Here is an 18009-nt window from a genome sequence, read left to right on the forward strand (position 1 = left end):
AGTGGACAAAGAAAGGATATTTCCACTAGCAGGAGAGACTAGGACCTGAGGGCATAGCCTTAGAGTGAAGGGATGACCCTGTAGAATTGAGACGAGGAGGAATTTCTTTGGCCAGAAGTGGTGAATCAGTACCACAGAAGGCTGTGGAGGCCAAGTCATTGAGAGTATTTAAGACAGAGATAGATAGATTCTTAATTAGTAAGGGGATGAATGTTCACAGGGAGAAGGCAGAAGAATGGGGTTGAGAAATGTATCAGCCATGATTGAATGATGGAGCAGACTCAATGGGCCGAATGGCCTAATCTTTCTCCTATATCTTATAGTCTTATGGTTGAATGTTGAAACAAAAAGGAGTAATTGCTAGGACTAGAAGAGGGATGTGAGGAACATTACATTATAACCAGTTGCATTGCTGTTTTGGTTCTGTATATTAACTTTTAAAGACAGCTACAGATCCTACATTTCCTGCATTAAATATCCATGTAGCTATCCATATGTTTTATTGCTGTAAAACAAATGAACACTTCATTTCATACAAAGAATGCTTTTCCTATTCAGAAAATATCAGCAAATTAAACATTGGTCCTAATCTGACAGTTGCTGACAGTGAAGTGTTTGTACAATGACCAGTCACTACAGATTCCAAACACCAGATCTCCAAACTGGTTCAATCCCACAGTAAACGTATGCTTTCCCATTCCATATTCCATATTGTGCCGTTCAATGAATCTCACATTGTCCTCTCACAATGCTCGTCTACAGGCCTCTTCAGCCTGAAAAAAAGTTACATCAAGTCAGTCGAAAATCTGACTGTCATCATCACTGCTAGTACAGAATCAGTGCTACCTCTGAACTCTTACCAAAAACTGATAGGCTCAGCTCATCGCATTAAAGATTGTTTAGACACAAGAAATCTAGATTCAGGCAGTTGGAGGTGGCTGAAACGTAGATGATTATATTTTAAGTCAATTGCCTCAAATTTAAAACTGTGCCCAATGAACAGTGAATTGTGTTCATCCAGCTCTACACCTTGTTATCTCAGTGAATTTACATTGAGTTTTCCATATGTAGGTTATGGAAATCCAAGGAACATTATTTTTAAACCAATTTTTAGTATTGATGAAAAATGTTCTAACTTTCAGTACTGATATTACATCTCTACAGAGGAGCTGCACAGGTTAAAAGACGTGTTATCTAGATTGGAGGTCAACTGCCCAACACTGTAATCGGTTTTTTAGAATTTGCACACGTTCATTGTCAACTGCCTTTTTATCAATTATCAATAAGTTTTTTTTAAAAAGACAACCTTTTAAATCAAGAATCCCAGTAGCAGGGAAAGGCATGCATTAAGCACAATGCAAACAATTGAATCAGTTAGGACAAATAAGATAAATGAATTATTATCATCAAGCCAGTGTTTTGAAGTACTAGAAAGGAGGAGGAAGGAAAGCCTGAGGGAGGTAAGAAGTCAATAGCTTTGGATAAGGAAGAGTGAACAAGAAAGTTTGAGTAAGAAAGAACAAAGAGGAAGGAAGATAGAGATGAGGTGAGCAAGAGAGAGCAATAAGAAGTGATGTGAGAGAGAAATAAATGAAAAGATTGAGAAGAAGCGTGTGAAACTAGGTTAAGAAAGAGACAAATTAATTCTCAGGATTTTTTTTATATACAGAGTTAAGAGTTATTGAAGAGAAGTTTTTGATACACAAGAAGAAGCAAACGTAGCATTCCTGCGGTGCACAAAACAGTTTTACCAAAAAAAAACGGCCTTTCTAAAACAGTCTGAAACTTGAGAAACTACTTCTGCTTTGAATTGCCCAGCAGAACTGCAGTTTTTCAGCTCTTACCATTTCATATTGCTTCCCATGCAATGATTTCAAGTTGATCCAGGCTTCATCCAATGTTGAGTGGAATGTGGAAACAGTGGCTGCAGCCAATATGGAGCCCAAAACCCAGTCCACAAACAGAGAGCATCTCATGATGGGCAGTCTGATGGAACAAAACCTTCAGGCTTATTTTCAGTAAGTGGAGAATTTGTGGAATCTACTTAATTTTTAAAAAAATCTAGGATACTACATTTCTTCCCAATTTCTCTTGGTTCCTTTCAATCTACACCTCTGCGAAAACCAACATATCATTTGAAATAGTTAAAAAAAAAAGGCAGATGGCAGCTAAAGTGCCAAGGAAAGATGGAAGGACGAAAAGTACAGAGAGTCAATATTGGGGGAAAACAAACAACAGACAGATTTTCAGTACTTAATCGCATCACTTCAATGCAAGGAGTTTATGAAAATTCAGATGGGCTGAATATCCACCTTTCGAAAAATCAAAAGAACTGCAGATGCTGTAAATCAGGAACAAAAACAGAAATTACTGGATAAGTTCAGCAGACCTAGCAGCATCTGTGAAGAAAAAATCAGAGTTAACATTTCACGGGAGGTGACCATATCCGTTTTGATAGGCTCTTAAACGCTGAGAAGTTGGCTAAGGTAAAATCCATGTTGGCCCTCATTGCAAGGACAGTACAGTACAGGTATAAAGAGGTCTTGCTCTAATTGAGTAGAGTCTTTGCAAGACTGTTCCTGGAGTACTGTGTACAGTTTTGGTCTCCTGCTAAGGAAGGATATGCTTTCCACACAGGAAGTTCAACAGACGTTTACTTGCCTAATCACTGAGATTGAAGGATTGTTTTGTGATGAGAGATTGAAGAAACTTGCCTGTAGCTACAGCTTTAAAGAATTTTTGGTCAGAGGTCTACAGCACAGAAAAAAAAGACCCTTCAGCCATCGAGTCTATGCCGGTCAAAAACAACTATCTAACTATTATAATCCCATTTTCCAGCACTTGGTTCATAGTCCTGTAAGCCTTGGCTTCACAAATGTATATCTAAATACTTCTTAAGTGTTATGAGGCGTTCTGCCTCCACCACCCTCAGAGTGAAAACATTTACCTCACATTCCCTTTAACCTTCGGCCCGTACCTTAAATCTATGCCTGCCCCCAGCCACTGATCCCTCCATAGGGAGAAGTTCCTTTCAGTCTACCCTGTTTATGCCGCTCATAAGTTTATATATCTCAATCACGTCCACCCTCAGTCTCCTCTGCTTGAGAGAAAACAACTCCAGTCTATTCAATTTCTCTTCACAATTAAAACTCTCGAGCCCAGGCAACATCCCAATAAATCTCTCCACCAGCTCCAGTGAAATCACATCCCTCCCATAATGTGGATTCCAGAACTGCACACAAAACTCTAGCTATCGTCCAACCAACATTTTATGTTCCAATATAACCTCTCTTGTTCTTAAACTCTATGCCTTGGGCAATGAAGTAAGTATCCTATATGCTTTCTTATCCACCTGTGCCCTACCATAACATATCAGTGAACATGCACACCAAGGTCACTCTGATTTCGGTGGTACCCAGGGTCCTACTGTTTATCATGTATTCCCTTGCCTTATTTGTCCTGTCCAAGGGCCTCATACTTATCTGAACTGAATTCCATTTGCAACTGATCAGTCCATCTGACCAGCCAATCCTCTTGTATCCTCTTGTAATCTAAGGCCACGCTCCAATCTACCACAATTTATTTTTTAATTGTTTGCAAACTTACTGATGAATCCTCCTACATTCAAATCTAAATCCCTTATAAATACTGCAAACATTATGGGCCCTAACACTGACCCTTGAGAAACCCCACCGCACACAGGTTTCCAGTCACAAAAATTTCCCTCGGCCATCACCCTCTGCTGTCTGACATTCAGCCAGTTATGAATCCAATTTGCCAAATTTTCTTGGATCCCATGGGCTCATACCTTTGCTATCAGTCTCCCACATGTGAACTTATCAAAAACCTTGCTTAAGTCCAAGTAGACTACATTAAATGCATTGCCCTCATCTATAGGGTGGCACAGCGGCACAGTGGTTAGCACAGCTGCCTCACAGCGCCAGGGACCTGGGTTCGATGCTAGCCTTGGGTGACTGTCTGTGTGGAGTTTGTACATTCTCCCCGTGTCTGTGTGGGTTTCCTTCCACAGTCCAAAGATGTGCAGGTTAGGTGGATTAGCCATGCTAAATTGCCTGTAGTGTTCAGGGATGTGTAGATTAGGTGGGTTATAGGGGGATGGGTCTGGGTGGGATGCTCTGAGGTCTGGTGTGGACTTGTTGGGCTGAAGGGCCTGTTTCCACACTGAAGGGATTCTATACAGCTGGTCACCTGTTCAAAAAATTCAATCAAGTTGATCAGACATCAGCTCCCTCAACAAAGCCAGACTGGCTGTTCTTAATTAATCCTTGCCTCTCCAAAAGCAAGTTAATTTTGTCCCTCTGAATGGCTTTCAATCGTTTTCCTGCCACTGAGGTTACACTGACTAGCCTGAAGTTTCCTGGTTTATTCCTTGCTTCCTTATTAAATAATGGAACTACAATTGGCTCTCCTCTAGTCCTCTGGCACCTCTCCTGTGGCTAGAGAGGAATTGAAAATTATTGCCAGTGTCCCTGCTCTTTTCTCCAATGTCTCACCCAGCAGCCTGGAATAGATTCGGCCCAATCATGGAGAGTGATCTACTGGTAAGCCTGTCAGACCATTCAGAACCTCCTTTCTGCTTATACTAATTTGTGTATCACAGTCCTGCTCCATGATTTGTACACCCACATTGAGACAAAGTATTAATTTAGAACCCTGTATACAACCTGCAGTTCAATGCACAAATCTCCATTATGGTCCTAAATCAGCACTACTCTTTGCCTAGTTATCCTTTCATCTTTAATATACATGTAAAATAACTTAGGATTTTCCCTTATTTTACCTGCCATTATTCTTTCATGGCCCTTTTTGCTCTTCTAATTTCCCCTTAAAATTTTCCCCTGTACATTCTGGATATTTTGAAATCAACCTGCTGAAAGATCTTATTACACATCTCAGGAGCAAGTGTACTCCTTCAGGGCTTCAGTTGAGGTGATCTCATTGAAACTTACAAAACTCTGACAAGGCATAAACAAAGACAGAAATTACTGGAAAAAAAGCAATTTCTGTTTTTGTTTCTGATTTCCAGAATCTGCAGTTCTTTCAGTTTTTTTTTCTTATGGACATGATTGGGTCTATGTGGATAGGTTGTTTCCCCTAACTTTTCCCAGTTATTTTTCAGCTCAAAAACTATTTGTGCTGCAAATTGTTGGAAATAGGAATATTTGAGTCAGTTTTAACTCCCCTGAATCAATTAGACTTAAAGATCGACAAACAACAGAGGAACACTGGAGAAGGAAATAAAGTGAGTAAGAGTCACATCAGGTATAGAAAAATAGAGACCGCAAAGGAGACTGAGCAAGAATGAAAGTGATAAAGGACAAAAAACATTTCCAGCTTGTAAGTTTTAAAAACGTCTAAAGAACAACGTACTTTTTGAAAAGAAGGCGACCCAACTGTTTCAGCTGTTGTCTTTTTTGGCTAGGGATATTGAAAGGCATTACAAGAACTTGCATCTCTTTTAAAAAAAAAGCCCTTGCTCTGTTAAGTACTAGTTTTAACTTCCAACAAAAAGTGCAATAATTTTGTGAAACTTGACAGGTAGGTCACAACGAGCTGCTGTTTTTACTAAGCCATCAGCAATGTGGCACAAAGCAGCCAGCAAATTATGATTCACAGGGTAGTTCATCTTCATCAAAAATCAGTGAATGATTTACACTCATTATACTGTGTGCGTTAAATTCTCTGTTAAACTACCAGCAAGTTTTCTAAATTGTTTCTACTATCAGTAAGCATGATATTAGTCTTAAAATAGTTAATATAGTAGCCCTATTGCCACCTTATCTCAACAGTTTTATCTTCTTATAGTCTGGTCCTCCTCAAGAAGTGTAGTCCAAGTGAGCTGATCTGTGACTTTATACCATATCTTAATTTTTTTGGACCATCCCCTTTTGAATGTGATGCATATAGTCAATGATTGACAGGTTCAAATAGGACTACTTTTATGTAAATGACTTTTTTTGTCAGCACTGACATTATAGCCACATTGATTTCTTACAGGAATGCAATACCTTGGCTACAGATAATGTGATTACTGATTCTTTTATCTGAGGCAAAATATTGCATTTTACAATGACAATGCATTGGGTTTTCTCACAATTATGGAACTTAAATTCATGGATTCACTTTTTCAGCATAGCTAAACACTTTGATACAATAATTCTACATACAAATATGTTAGAAGCTTTGAAATATTAGTGCAATTTAATTAAAACAGAGTAGATAGAGATAATGAAATATTTGCAAGGGGCAGGTTAAAAAAATCCCAGGGTTAATTTGCAACTGTGCAAATGAATTGTATGATTTTCATGGAAGATAGAAGATGAGGGTAAAGCGGTTGATGTAGTGTATTTGGATTTCAGTAAAGCGTTTGATAAGGTTCCCCATGGTAGGCTATTGCAGAAAATACGGAGGCATGGGATTGAGGGTGATTTAGCGGTTTGGATCAGAAATTGGCTAGCTGTAAGAAGACAGAGGGTGGTGGTTGATGGGAAATGTTCATCTTGGAGTTCAGTTACTAGTGGTGTACCTCAAGGATCTGTTTTGGGGCCACTGCTGTTTGTCATTTTTATAAATGACCTGGATGAGGGCGTAGAAGGATGGGTTAGTAAATTTGCGGATGATACCAAAGTTGGTGGAGTTGTGGATAGTGCGGAAGGATGTTGCAGGTTACAGAGGGACATAGATAAGCTGCAGAGCTGGGCTGAGAGGTGGCAAATGGAGTTTAATGCGGAAAAGTGTGAGGTGATTCACTTTGGAAGGAGTAACAGGAATACAGAGTACTGGGCTAATGGTAAGATTCTTGGTAGTGTGGATGAGCAGAAAGATCTCGGTGTCCGTGTGCATAGATCACTGAAAGTTGCCACCCAGGTTGATAGCGTTGTTAAGAAGGCGTTTAAAACTTACAAGCTGGAAATGTTTTAGGTTTTATTGGTAGAGGGATTGAGTTTTGGAGCCATGAGGTCATGTTGCAGCTGTACAAAACTCTGGTGCGGCCGCACTTGGAGTAGTGCGTACAGTTCTGGTCACCGCATTATAGGAAAGATGTGGAAGCATTGGAAAGGGTGCAGAGGAGATTTACCAGGATGTTGCCTGGTATGGAGGGAAGGTCTTATGAGGAAAGGCTGAGGGACTTGAGGCTGTTTTCGTTAGAGAGAAGGTTAAAAGGTGACTTAATAGAGACATACAAGATGATCAGAGGATTAGATAGCGTGGACAGTGGGAGCCTTCTTCCTCGGATGGTGATGGCTAGCACGAGGGGACATAGCTTTAAAATGAGGGGTGATAGATATAGGACAGATGTCAGAGGTAGGTTCTTTACTCAGAGAGTAGTAAGGGCGTGGAATGCCCTGCCTGCAAAAGTAGTAGACTCGCCAACTTTAAGGGCATTTAAATGGTCATTGGATAAACGTATGGATGATAATGGAATAGTTTAGGTTAGATGGGCTTCAGTTGGTTTCACAGGTCAGCGCAACATCGAGGGCCGAAGGGCCTGTACTGCACTGTAATGTTCTATGTTCTATGTTCTATAAGATTGAAATGGATAGTGTTGTAACATATGAGAAAATACCTGTATGTGAATTCAAATAAAAGACATAATTGATCCAGATTAAGGCCTTGGAGTCAGTTTCCTTCCTTTCTCCGCATCTAAAGGCAGGCAAAGAAGATGCCACTAAGATTATATTTGCATGTTTAGTCACTGTTGTATTCACAACACACTCCAGACATTAGTTTGGCTTTTGAAAGATGATAACAGAGGTAGATATTCATTGAAATGACTGAAGATGACACTAAAAAAGACTGAGCTGTTCTAGACTCAACAGTCAACATGACTAACCAGTGCAATCAATTTAGTGAACACAAAGTTGAACTTTACAACCAAAATAGTCAACTCACATTTCAGGAGATTTGAACTGCATAGAACCTTTGGTCAGGTCTAAATCTTGGAGTAATCCTTTTAGATTTAGTTAGCAACAAGACCCACTAGCTGATCTCTACCATTAGCATACTGAATCGTGGAAAAATTGTAAAATTCTGAGGTTTAACAGGTTTGAAATGAAATGGTACATTTGTAATTCAGTTTAAGATAATTTTATTAAAGGGCAAAGGGCATGGTTTTAATTAATAAAAGGCAAATTTGGGATTTCTTTTATTTATTTATGGAATGTGGGCATGCAGCATAAACCAGCATTTACTGCCCTTCCCGAATTGCCCAGATTTAAACACTTTATTTGAGTCTGAAGTCACGTATAGCTCAGATCAGCTAAGGATGGCAGATTTCCTTCCCTAAAGGACATAATGATTGTGAAAAGAGAATGGCTGTTAACATAAAAGGGAATCCCAAAGTCTTTACAGGCACATTAAAAGGAGTAAGAGATAAAGAGTGTGGAAATTAGGGATTAAGAAGGGGATTTACAAGTGGAAGCACAAGGCATAGCTAAGATATTAAATTAATACTTTGCATCTATAGAGTCATAATGCACAGAAACAGAACTTTTGGTCCAACCAGTCCATACCAACCATAATCCCAAACTAAACTAGTCCCATCTGCCTGTGCTTGGCCCATATCCCTCCAAACATTTCTTATTCATGGACATATTCGAATGTCTTTTAACTGTTGTAACTGTAGCTGCATCCAGCACTTCCTCTGAAAGTTCATTCCACATATGAACCACTCTGCGTAAAACAAGTTGCTCCTCGTTCTTTTTTAAATCTTTTTCCTCTCACCTTAAAAATATGACTCTAGTCTGTAAATTCCCCACCCTAAGGAAAAGATACCTGCCATTCACCTTATCGATACCCCTCATGATTTTATAAATCTCTATCTTTTCCAAGGAAGCTGATGCTACCCAGACTATGGTGAGAGAAGGAAACTCAAAATTGATAAGGAAGAGACATTGGATAGACTATCTGTATTAAAAATGGGAAGGCACCAAGACCAGATGAGATACATCCAAGGATACTGAAGGAAGTGAGAGTGGGAATTACAGAGATACTGGCCACAATTTTTCTGTCTTCCTTGGACTTCCTTGCTGTCAGGGGATGAAGGATTGCAAACATTATGCCTTTGTTAAAAAAAAGGAAAAACCAATCAGTTACAGACCAGTTTAATGTTGGTAGGCGGAATATTCTACAATCAATAATGTGGGATAGAATGAACAGTCACATGAACAAATGTGGGTTAACTAAACTAGCATGGATTTCTTAAGGGAAAATTGTATTTAACTCACTTACTGGAATATTTGAAGAGATAACAGAGTGGGTTGATGAGAGGGAGGCTGTTGATGTGCTATACATGGACTTCCAAAAGGTATTTGTGCTGCACAACAGACTTGTGAGGAAAATTATAACTTCTGGAATAAGAGGGCCAGTAGAAATGTGAATTGGAAACAGAGCAATCTTCTAAAACAGAAATCACTGGAGAAGCTCAGCAGGTCTGGCAATATTTGTAGAGTGAAAACAGAGTTAACGTCTCAAATTCAGTGACCCTTCTCCAGAACTGATAGCATCTAGGGAAACTGGTCTTTATGTGATGAAGGGATGTGTGGTGGGGGTTAGTGAGCAGATAGGTGGAGGCAAAGCACAAAATTAATGTATAATTCAACCATATTACAGTCACAAAAACAGAGAGGTTCAGCAGGTCTGGTAGCATCTGTGGACAGCAATCAGAGTTAACGTTTTGGGTTGAGTGATACTTCCTCGGAACCAAAGGCAGCTAGGAAAATGTTGGTTTATATGCAGAAGATAGGGTGGGGGGAAGTCGGGGTAAGGAGTAAACGATAGGTGGGGATAGATCCAAAGAGAGAGAAGAACAGTTGGACAGACAAAGGAATGGATAATAATCAGCAAGGAGGGTGAATAACTATTAATGGCAACTGTTAGTGGCTAACAACGGTTTTGGTGTAATAGCTGACAATGTGATAACAAGGCCTGGTGTGTGGGAGTTGGGGTAAGGACATGGGAGATCTCAAGCACGAAAGTTGTTGAACTCAACATTGAATCCAGAAGGCTGCAGGGTCACCAAGCAGAAAATGAGGTGCTGTTTTTCCAGCTTGTGCTGAGCTTCACTGGAGCACCGCGGCAAACCTAGGACAAAGATGTTGGCCAGGGAACAGGGTGGTGTGTTGAAGTAGCAGTCAACTGGAAACTCAACACCTTTTTTGCGGACAGAACACAGGTGTTCTGTGAAGCAGTCACCCAGTCTACGCTTCATTTCCCCAATGTTGAGGAAACCACATTGTGAGCAGCAAATGCAGGATTACAGTCACCTTTCCTAAATGCTTCTTTATAATGAAGTGATTAGTTCACGCTTTCTCATTGGTTCATCAACGTAACTACTCCAGAAAACCATTTTGTGCACTGTCCACAAATTCGGTTTCCACAGTGTTTAGTGCTAATTAGGTAAACCATGCCTATATGTGGAGTGAAGTCCCTCATATTACCTTTACTACATGCAACTCTAATATCCTGATTTATACCCTGTCATCTATTACCACTACTGTTGGTGACCTATAAACAACTCTTACCAATATTGGCAGCATCTGTGGAGAGAAGACAGAGTTAACATTGAGTTCAGTGATCCTTCTTCAACTGGACTCTAAACATTAACTTTTTTTTTCTCTCAATAGATGCTGCCAGATCTGCTGAGTTTGTTGAGTAATTTCTGTTTTTATTTCAGATTTCCAGCATCCACAGTTCCTTTTTTTTCTATTCATTTTGTGGGATGTGGGTGTCGCTGGCTGGCCAGCATTTCTTGCTCATCCCTAGTTGCTTGAGAAGGTGGTGGTGAGCTGCCTTCTTGAACCGCTGCAGTCCTCCTGCTGTGGGTTGACCCACAATGCTATTAGGGAAGGAATTCCAGGTTTTTAACCCAGTGACAGTGAAGGAACGGCGATATATTTCCAGGTCAGGGTGGTGAGTGACTTGGAAGGGAACTTGGAGGTGGTCGTGTTCCCATATGTCTGATGCCCTTGTCCTTAGATGGAAGTGGTCGTGGGTTTGGAAGGCGCTGTCTGAGGATCTTTGGTGAATTTCTGCAGTACATCTTGTAGATAGTACACACTGCTGCTACTGAGCGTCGGTGGTGGAGGGAGTGGATGCTTGTGGGTGTAATGCCAATCAAGCGGGCTGCTTTGTCCTGGATGGTATCAAGCTTCTTGAGTGTTGTTGGGGCTGCACTCATCCAGGCAAGTGGGGAGTATTCCATCACGCTCCTGACTTGTGCCTTGTAGATTGTGGACAGACTTTGAGGAATCAGAAGATGAGTTACTCGCCACAGTATTCCCAGCTTCTGGCCTGCTCTTGTAGCCACTGTGTTAATGTGGTGAGTCCAGTTGAGTTTCAGGTCAATGGTAACCCCCGAGATGTTGATAGTGGGGGATTCAGTGATGTTAACACTATTGAATGTCAAGGGGCAGTGGTTACATTGTCTCTTATTGGTGATGGTCATAGCCTGGCATTTGTGTGGCATGAATGTCACTTGCCACTTGTCAGCCCAAGCCTGGATATTGTCCAGATCTTGTTCCATGTGAACATGGACTGCTTCAGTATCTGAGGAATCACGAATGGTGCTGAACATTTTGCAATCATCGGCGAACATCCACACTTCTGACCTTATGATGGAGGGAAGGTCGTTGATGAAGCAGCTGAAGATGGTTGGGCCGAGGACACTACCCTGAGAAACTCCTGCAGAGATGTCCTGGAGCTGAGATGATTGACCTCCCACAACCACGACCAGCTTCCTATGTGGCAGGTATGAGTCCAACCACCGGAGGGTCTGCCCCCTGATACCCATTGATTCCAGTATTGCTAGGGCTCCTTGATGCCACACTCAGTTGATTGCAGCCTTGATATCAAGGGCTGTCACTCTCACCTCACCTCTGCAATTCAGCTTTTTCGTCCATGTTTCAACCAAGGTTGTAATGAGATCAGGAGCTGAGTGGCCCTGGCGGAACCCAAACTGGGCGTCACTGAACAGGTTATTTCTGAGCAGGTGCTGCTTGATAGCACTGTTGATGACACCTTCCATCGTTTTACTGATGATCGAGAGGAGACTGATGGGGTGGTAATTGGCCGGGTTGGATTTGTCCTGCTTTTTATGTACAGGACATACTTGGGCAATCTTCCACATTGTTAGATACGTACCAGTGTTGTAACTGTACTAGAACAGTTTTGCTAAGGGAGCGGCAAGTTCTGGAGCACAAGTCTTCAGTACTATTGCCGGAATGTTGTCAGGGTCTGTAGCCTTTTGCAGTATCCAGTGTCTCCCACTGTTTCTTGATATCATGTGGAGTGAATTGAATTGGCTGAAGACTGGGATCTGTAATGTTGGGGACCACTGGAGGAGGCCGAGATGGATCGTCCACGCGGCAGTTCTGGCTGAAGATTGTTGCCAATACTTCAGCCTTATCTTTTGCACTGATGTGCTGGGCTCTTCCATCATTGAAGCTGGGGATATTTGTGGAGCGTCCTCCTCCAGTGAGTTGTTTAATTGTCCACCACCATTCACGACTGGATGTGGCAGGACTGCAGAGCTTCGATCTGATCCGTTGGTTGTGGGATCGCTTAGCTCTGTCTATCACTTGCTGCTTTCGCTGTTGGCATGCTAGTTGTCCTGTTTGGTGGCTTCACCAGGTTGATACCTCATCTTCAGGTATGCCTGGCGCTGCTCCTGGCATGCCCTCCTGCACTCTCCATTGAACCAGGGTTGATCCCCTGACTTGATGGTAATGGTTGAGTGGGGGATATGCTGGGCCATGAGGTTACAGATTACGTTGGAGTACAATTCTGTTGCTGTTGATGGCCCGCAGCGCCTCATGGATGCCCAATCTTGAGTTGCTAGATCTGTGCAAAGTCTGTCCCAACTTAGCACGGTGCAAGTTATTCTCAATGTGAAGGCAGGACTTTGTCTCCACAAGGACTGTGCAATGGTCACTCTTACCGATACTGTCATGGACAGATGCAACTGCAGCTGGCAGATTAGTAAGGATGAGGTTAAGTACGTTTTTCCCTCTTTTTGGTTCCCTCACCACCTGCTGCAGACCCAGTTTAGCAGCTATGTCCTTTAGGACCCAACCAGCTCGATCAGTAGCACTGCTGCTGAGCCACTCTTGGTGGTGGACATTGAAATCCCCCACCCAGAGTACATTTTGTGCCCTTGCCATCCTCAGTGCTTCCTCTAAGTGTTGTTCAACATTGAGGGGTACTGATTCATCAGCTGAGGGAGGATGGTATGTGGTAATCAGCTGGAGGTTTACTTGACCATGTTTAACTTGAAGCCATGAGACTTCATGGCGTCCGGTGTCAATGTTGAGCATTCCTAGACCAACCCCCTCCCGACTGTATACCACTGTGCCACCCCCTCTGCTGGGTCTGTCCTGTTGGTGAGACAGGACATATCCAGGGATGGTGATGGTGGTGTCTGGGACATTGTGAGGTATGATTCTGAGAGTATAACTATGTCAGGCTGTTGCTTGACTAGTCTGTGAGAGGGCTCTCCCAATTTTGGCACTAACCCCCCCGATGTTAGTGAGGAGGACTTTGCATGGTCAACAGGACTGTTTCTGCCGTTGTCTCTTCCGGTGCCGAGGTCGATGCCGGGTGATCTGCCCAGTTTCATTTCTTTGAGTCTTTGTAGCTATTAGTACAACTTGCTTACAACTGAGTGGCTTGCTAGGCCATTTCAGAGGGCAATTGAGAGTCAACCACATTGCTGTGGGTCTGGAGTCACATGTAGGCCAGATCAGGTGAGGGTGGCAGATTTCCTCCCCTGAAGGACATTAGTGAACCAGATGGGGTTTTCCGACAATCAGCAATGATTTCATGGTGATCAGTAGATTCTTAATTCCAGACATTTTTTTAAAATTCCAGTTCCACCATTTTGCCGTGGTGGGATTCGAACCTGGGTCCCCAGAACATCAGCTGGGATTCTGGATTAATAGTCTAGCAATAATACCATCTGCTTTATTTTATCATTTTTTGTTGCCCCTCACTGTCTTTTTTAGCTCACATATACATATTCTACATTGTCTTCTGATTGCAGATTCTCCCTTATGGTCAAGCCATTGAACAAACACGAGAAGAATCATGGTACATAAATAGAATAACTGGGCCCCACATCCCATAGAGCTTGATCTGCAATTTAGTAAGATTACTCCTATGTCAACATCACTGTTCCATCCAATCACCATATCCCTGATTCTCTGACAGCCCAAAAATATGTTGATATGAGTCTTGGATAGACTTACTGCTGTGCAACCACAGCTTACTGTGGTAGACAATAAGAACATAAAAAACAAAAGAAAAAGGAGGAGTAGGCCATCTGGCCCATTGAGCCTGCTCCACCATTCAATAAGATCATGGCTGATGTTTTTGTGGACTCAGATCCACTTACCCACCTGCTCGCCATAACCCCTAAGTCCTTTACTGCTCAAATATCTATCCTTGCCTTAAAAACATTCAACGAGGTAGCCTCAACGCTTCACTTTTCACAGCTAACCTTATATGATAATCTTTTGTTTAATGTTCTCTTACTGGGTTGTGCATAAGCAAACTCGAACTACCCCTTCATCAGCAGTCTTGATCTTTGTCAATGTCGAAAATATTTTATTGGCAAGTTCACCCATTCTGACTGCGAGATCACCCTTCACTTTTTAACCTACAAGTCAGCACGTTCATGTGTAATGCACTCTCTCATATCTATCAATTGACATTGGAAGAGGTGTGGGGAAGTAGTTCGCAGTAATCTATCAGATCCTTGGATATTTTGGCCTTGGTAGAGGTAGAGAAATACAAAATCCAATTCAATGATAATAACATCAAATGTTATGCAAGATGGTTAGACTATTTCTTGTTGGAGACGGTCATTGCCTGATCCTTGTAAATACTTTTTATTCAGCCAGTTCAGAGATGTTATTACACACCTCTGGAGCAGTGAGGACTTGAAACCTGGCTTTCTGGCTCGGAGGTAGGGTCACAATCACTGTCCTCAAGAGCCACTTCCTGGTCCTTGTACAATTCCTGCAACTCAAATTTAATATTCAAATTATCTGTTCAACAACCAAATTCTATCTTTTTGTGCATTTCTTTTTTAGCTTGTTGCAATGCAACAGGGCAGTGTTGGTCTTCTTATCTGAGGAAGGATGTTCTGGCTATGGAGGGAGTGCAAGAGTTTACCAGACTGATTCCTGGGATGGCAGGACTGATGTATGAAGACAGGCTGGATCAGTTAGGACTATTTTTACCAGAGTTTAGAAGAATGAGCAGGGATCTAATATAAACCTATAAAATTCGAAGCGGATAGACAGGATAAATGCAGGAAGGATGTTCCTGATGACCAGGGAGTCCAGAACCAGGGGTCCCAGTCTAAGTATATGATGTAAATCATTTAAGGATGAGATGAGGAGAAATACTTTCACCCAGAGAGTGGTGGGCCTGTGGAAATCTCTGTCACAGAAAGGTGCCAAAATACTGAACGTTTTCAAGTTATTTATATAGTTATATATAGTTCTCAGGGCTAAAGGGATCAAAGGATTTGGGGAGAAAATGGGAATGGGATATGAAGTAGGATGATCAGCCATGGCCATAATGAATGATGGGGCAAACTCAGAGACAAACAGCTTACTCCTGTTTCTATTTTCTATGTTGCATTTGTGACTCTCAATCATTGGTCATAATAGATCAGTAGCAATAGTTTAAATGCTTCTCATGATTTGGATAAATTTTCAGTAAGTGGAGTAATTGCACAGCTATACTTTCATATCTCTGTAGATACATGCAACAAGATTCAAGTTGCCAGAATGAAACTGATTGTCTGTTTCAAACTGGAAGATACTTGTGACCATTAGCCACAAAAAAACTTAAGACAATTCTTTGTTAACAGCAGACAGTTCTTGTACACGTTGTTTGTAGCCACAAACCACAGGAAATATGAGCTTGTTCACCAATATGAATAATAATTGAAACGGATCATTGATCTGTCAAGTCATTGAAGAGGCCTTAAGGTGAATATTATCCTCCGATTTCAGACAGTATTTCAAATCCTTGGGACTATAATTTACTGTGACTATGCTTAAATGTACAAAGGATAAAATACAGACTAGGACCATTTGGGAGGAGGGAAAAAATTTCTGACTTCTTTCTTCATTCCATTATTGGTAAGGCTTATTGTATTCTTTTGTTCAGCCATGTCTCAGTTCATAGCAGTTTTGCATGAGTCAGGTTCAGGACTTGAGCAGAAAAATAATGGCTGACACTTCAGTGCAGCACTGAGGGAGTACTGCCTTGGTGGAGATGCTATCTTTTGGATGTGATATGAAAATGAGGCTTCATCTATTCTCTCAGGTGGATGTAAAAGATCTCATCCCGCATTTTTAAAGAAGAGAAGTTATCTGTGGTATCCTAACATCGATCCCCTGTTTAATATCACAAAATAGATTATTGTATGTGATTTGGTAACTAATTTTGGTGAGTTGTTTGCTGTTGTGTTTTAGTAGGGAGAAAGTGGAGAGTCAGTAAAAATTAAAATATACAATTTAAAAGTGTGTATAGGAACGAGATCTAAAGGTGTTTTTCACATGTCTCTGCAGGTAGATGCATAAATTAAGAAGGCTGTTAAAGCATTGGGATCTTTGGATTTATTAATAGAGGCTTAGCATACAAAATCAAGGATGTTCATTACATATTGGTTATTGCCCATCTGGAGCATTTAATTCTGGACACAGCACTGCAGGATGGATGTCAGGACTTTTGAATGAAACAGATTTTTTTTTACAAGGCAGCTTTTAATAGACAAAATAATAATAAAGTTTTCCAATGTAACAGGGGTTGGTAATCAGAGGACCCATACTTAATACAATTGGAAGAACCAAAGGCGAATTTCTGGAAGTCTTTTTGCACACTAACTTGCTGTGATCTGGAAGTCACTGCTAGAAAACACAGTCAATGATAATATCAGAATTGGTTAATACTTGGTGGGTAAATACATACAGCACTTTGGGGTTAGGAGACGGGAATGAACCTGAAAGGATTGCTTGACAAAAACGTGACCACAGACATGATTGAATGCCTGCCTCCTCTACTGTATCATTCTATAATTCTATGAAGTCAAAAGAATGTACAAGAACCTGTTTGGGGAAAAGATAACATGCAAAGTGTAACGTGTTTTGGAAAAAAGAACAGTGAAAATGAATACGATAAAGTATGAAAATGCTTAGGAATAGAAGAACAGAGAGGTCTTGGAGAATGAATATATAACTCTTTACGTACAGCATAGGTGAAAAAGGCTGTAAGATGTAAATAGATTTCTGGGTTGTGTATCTGGTGATGCAAAAATGAACACAACCTATTGATGAATTTGGATAAACCACTATGTTGACTACCAATAGAATATAGTATGAAGGTCTGGGTGCACATTACAGGATGGACAAGAGAACCATGGAAAGCATGCAACAAATATTCATTAAGTAAAGTAAAGAGAAAAGTTTTGAAGTATTGAAATGTTCAATGCAAAGACATTAAATTTATAAGATTACAGGAATCAAAAAAATTGCAATTGAATGAAAATTTCTAAAGTTAACGGAATTTTTTAATACAATGTCTTTAACATTGACAACATGACAAGATACTTTCTACACCTCCACTGGAATAAAATTTGACATGAACCATGTAAGGGGAAAATAAAATTTTCATTTAAAGCCTTTTGTTACCAACAGAACTCTCAAAATGATTTATAGCAAATTAAGTATTTTTGAATTAGCTGTTATGTATAAACTTGGATACCAATTTGTTGACATCCACAAATAATAAAATAAATGAGTTGATAATATAGCATCATAAAGACATAGTTGCAAAATAAACTGCAACTGGGACCTGAACACTCAGGGGTATTTGACATTTCAAAAGGCCAAGCAGAAAGACAAAGCATGTTGATACCTCAGTTAATAAAGACCAGTTATGAGTAATAAGGTGCAGGGCTGGATGAATACAGCAGGC

At 40.9% G+C, this 18009-nt stretch overlaps 1 pseudogene; it reads right to left on the reverse strand.

Annotated features, from left to right (window-relative positions):
- LOC109930145 overlaps positions 1-18009 on the reverse strand; it is a 62807-nt pseudogene that overhangs the window by 20037 nt on the left and 24761 nt on the right.

This window comes from Rhincodon typus, chromosome 29 (assembly GCF_021869965.1).
Source record: "Rhincodon typus isolate 14 chromosome 29, sRhiTyp1.1, whole genome shotgun sequence".
In the NCBI taxonomy this organism is placed as follows: domain Eukaryota; kingdom Metazoa; phylum Chordata; class Chondrichthyes; order Orectolobiformes; family Rhincodontidae; genus Rhincodon; species Rhincodon typus.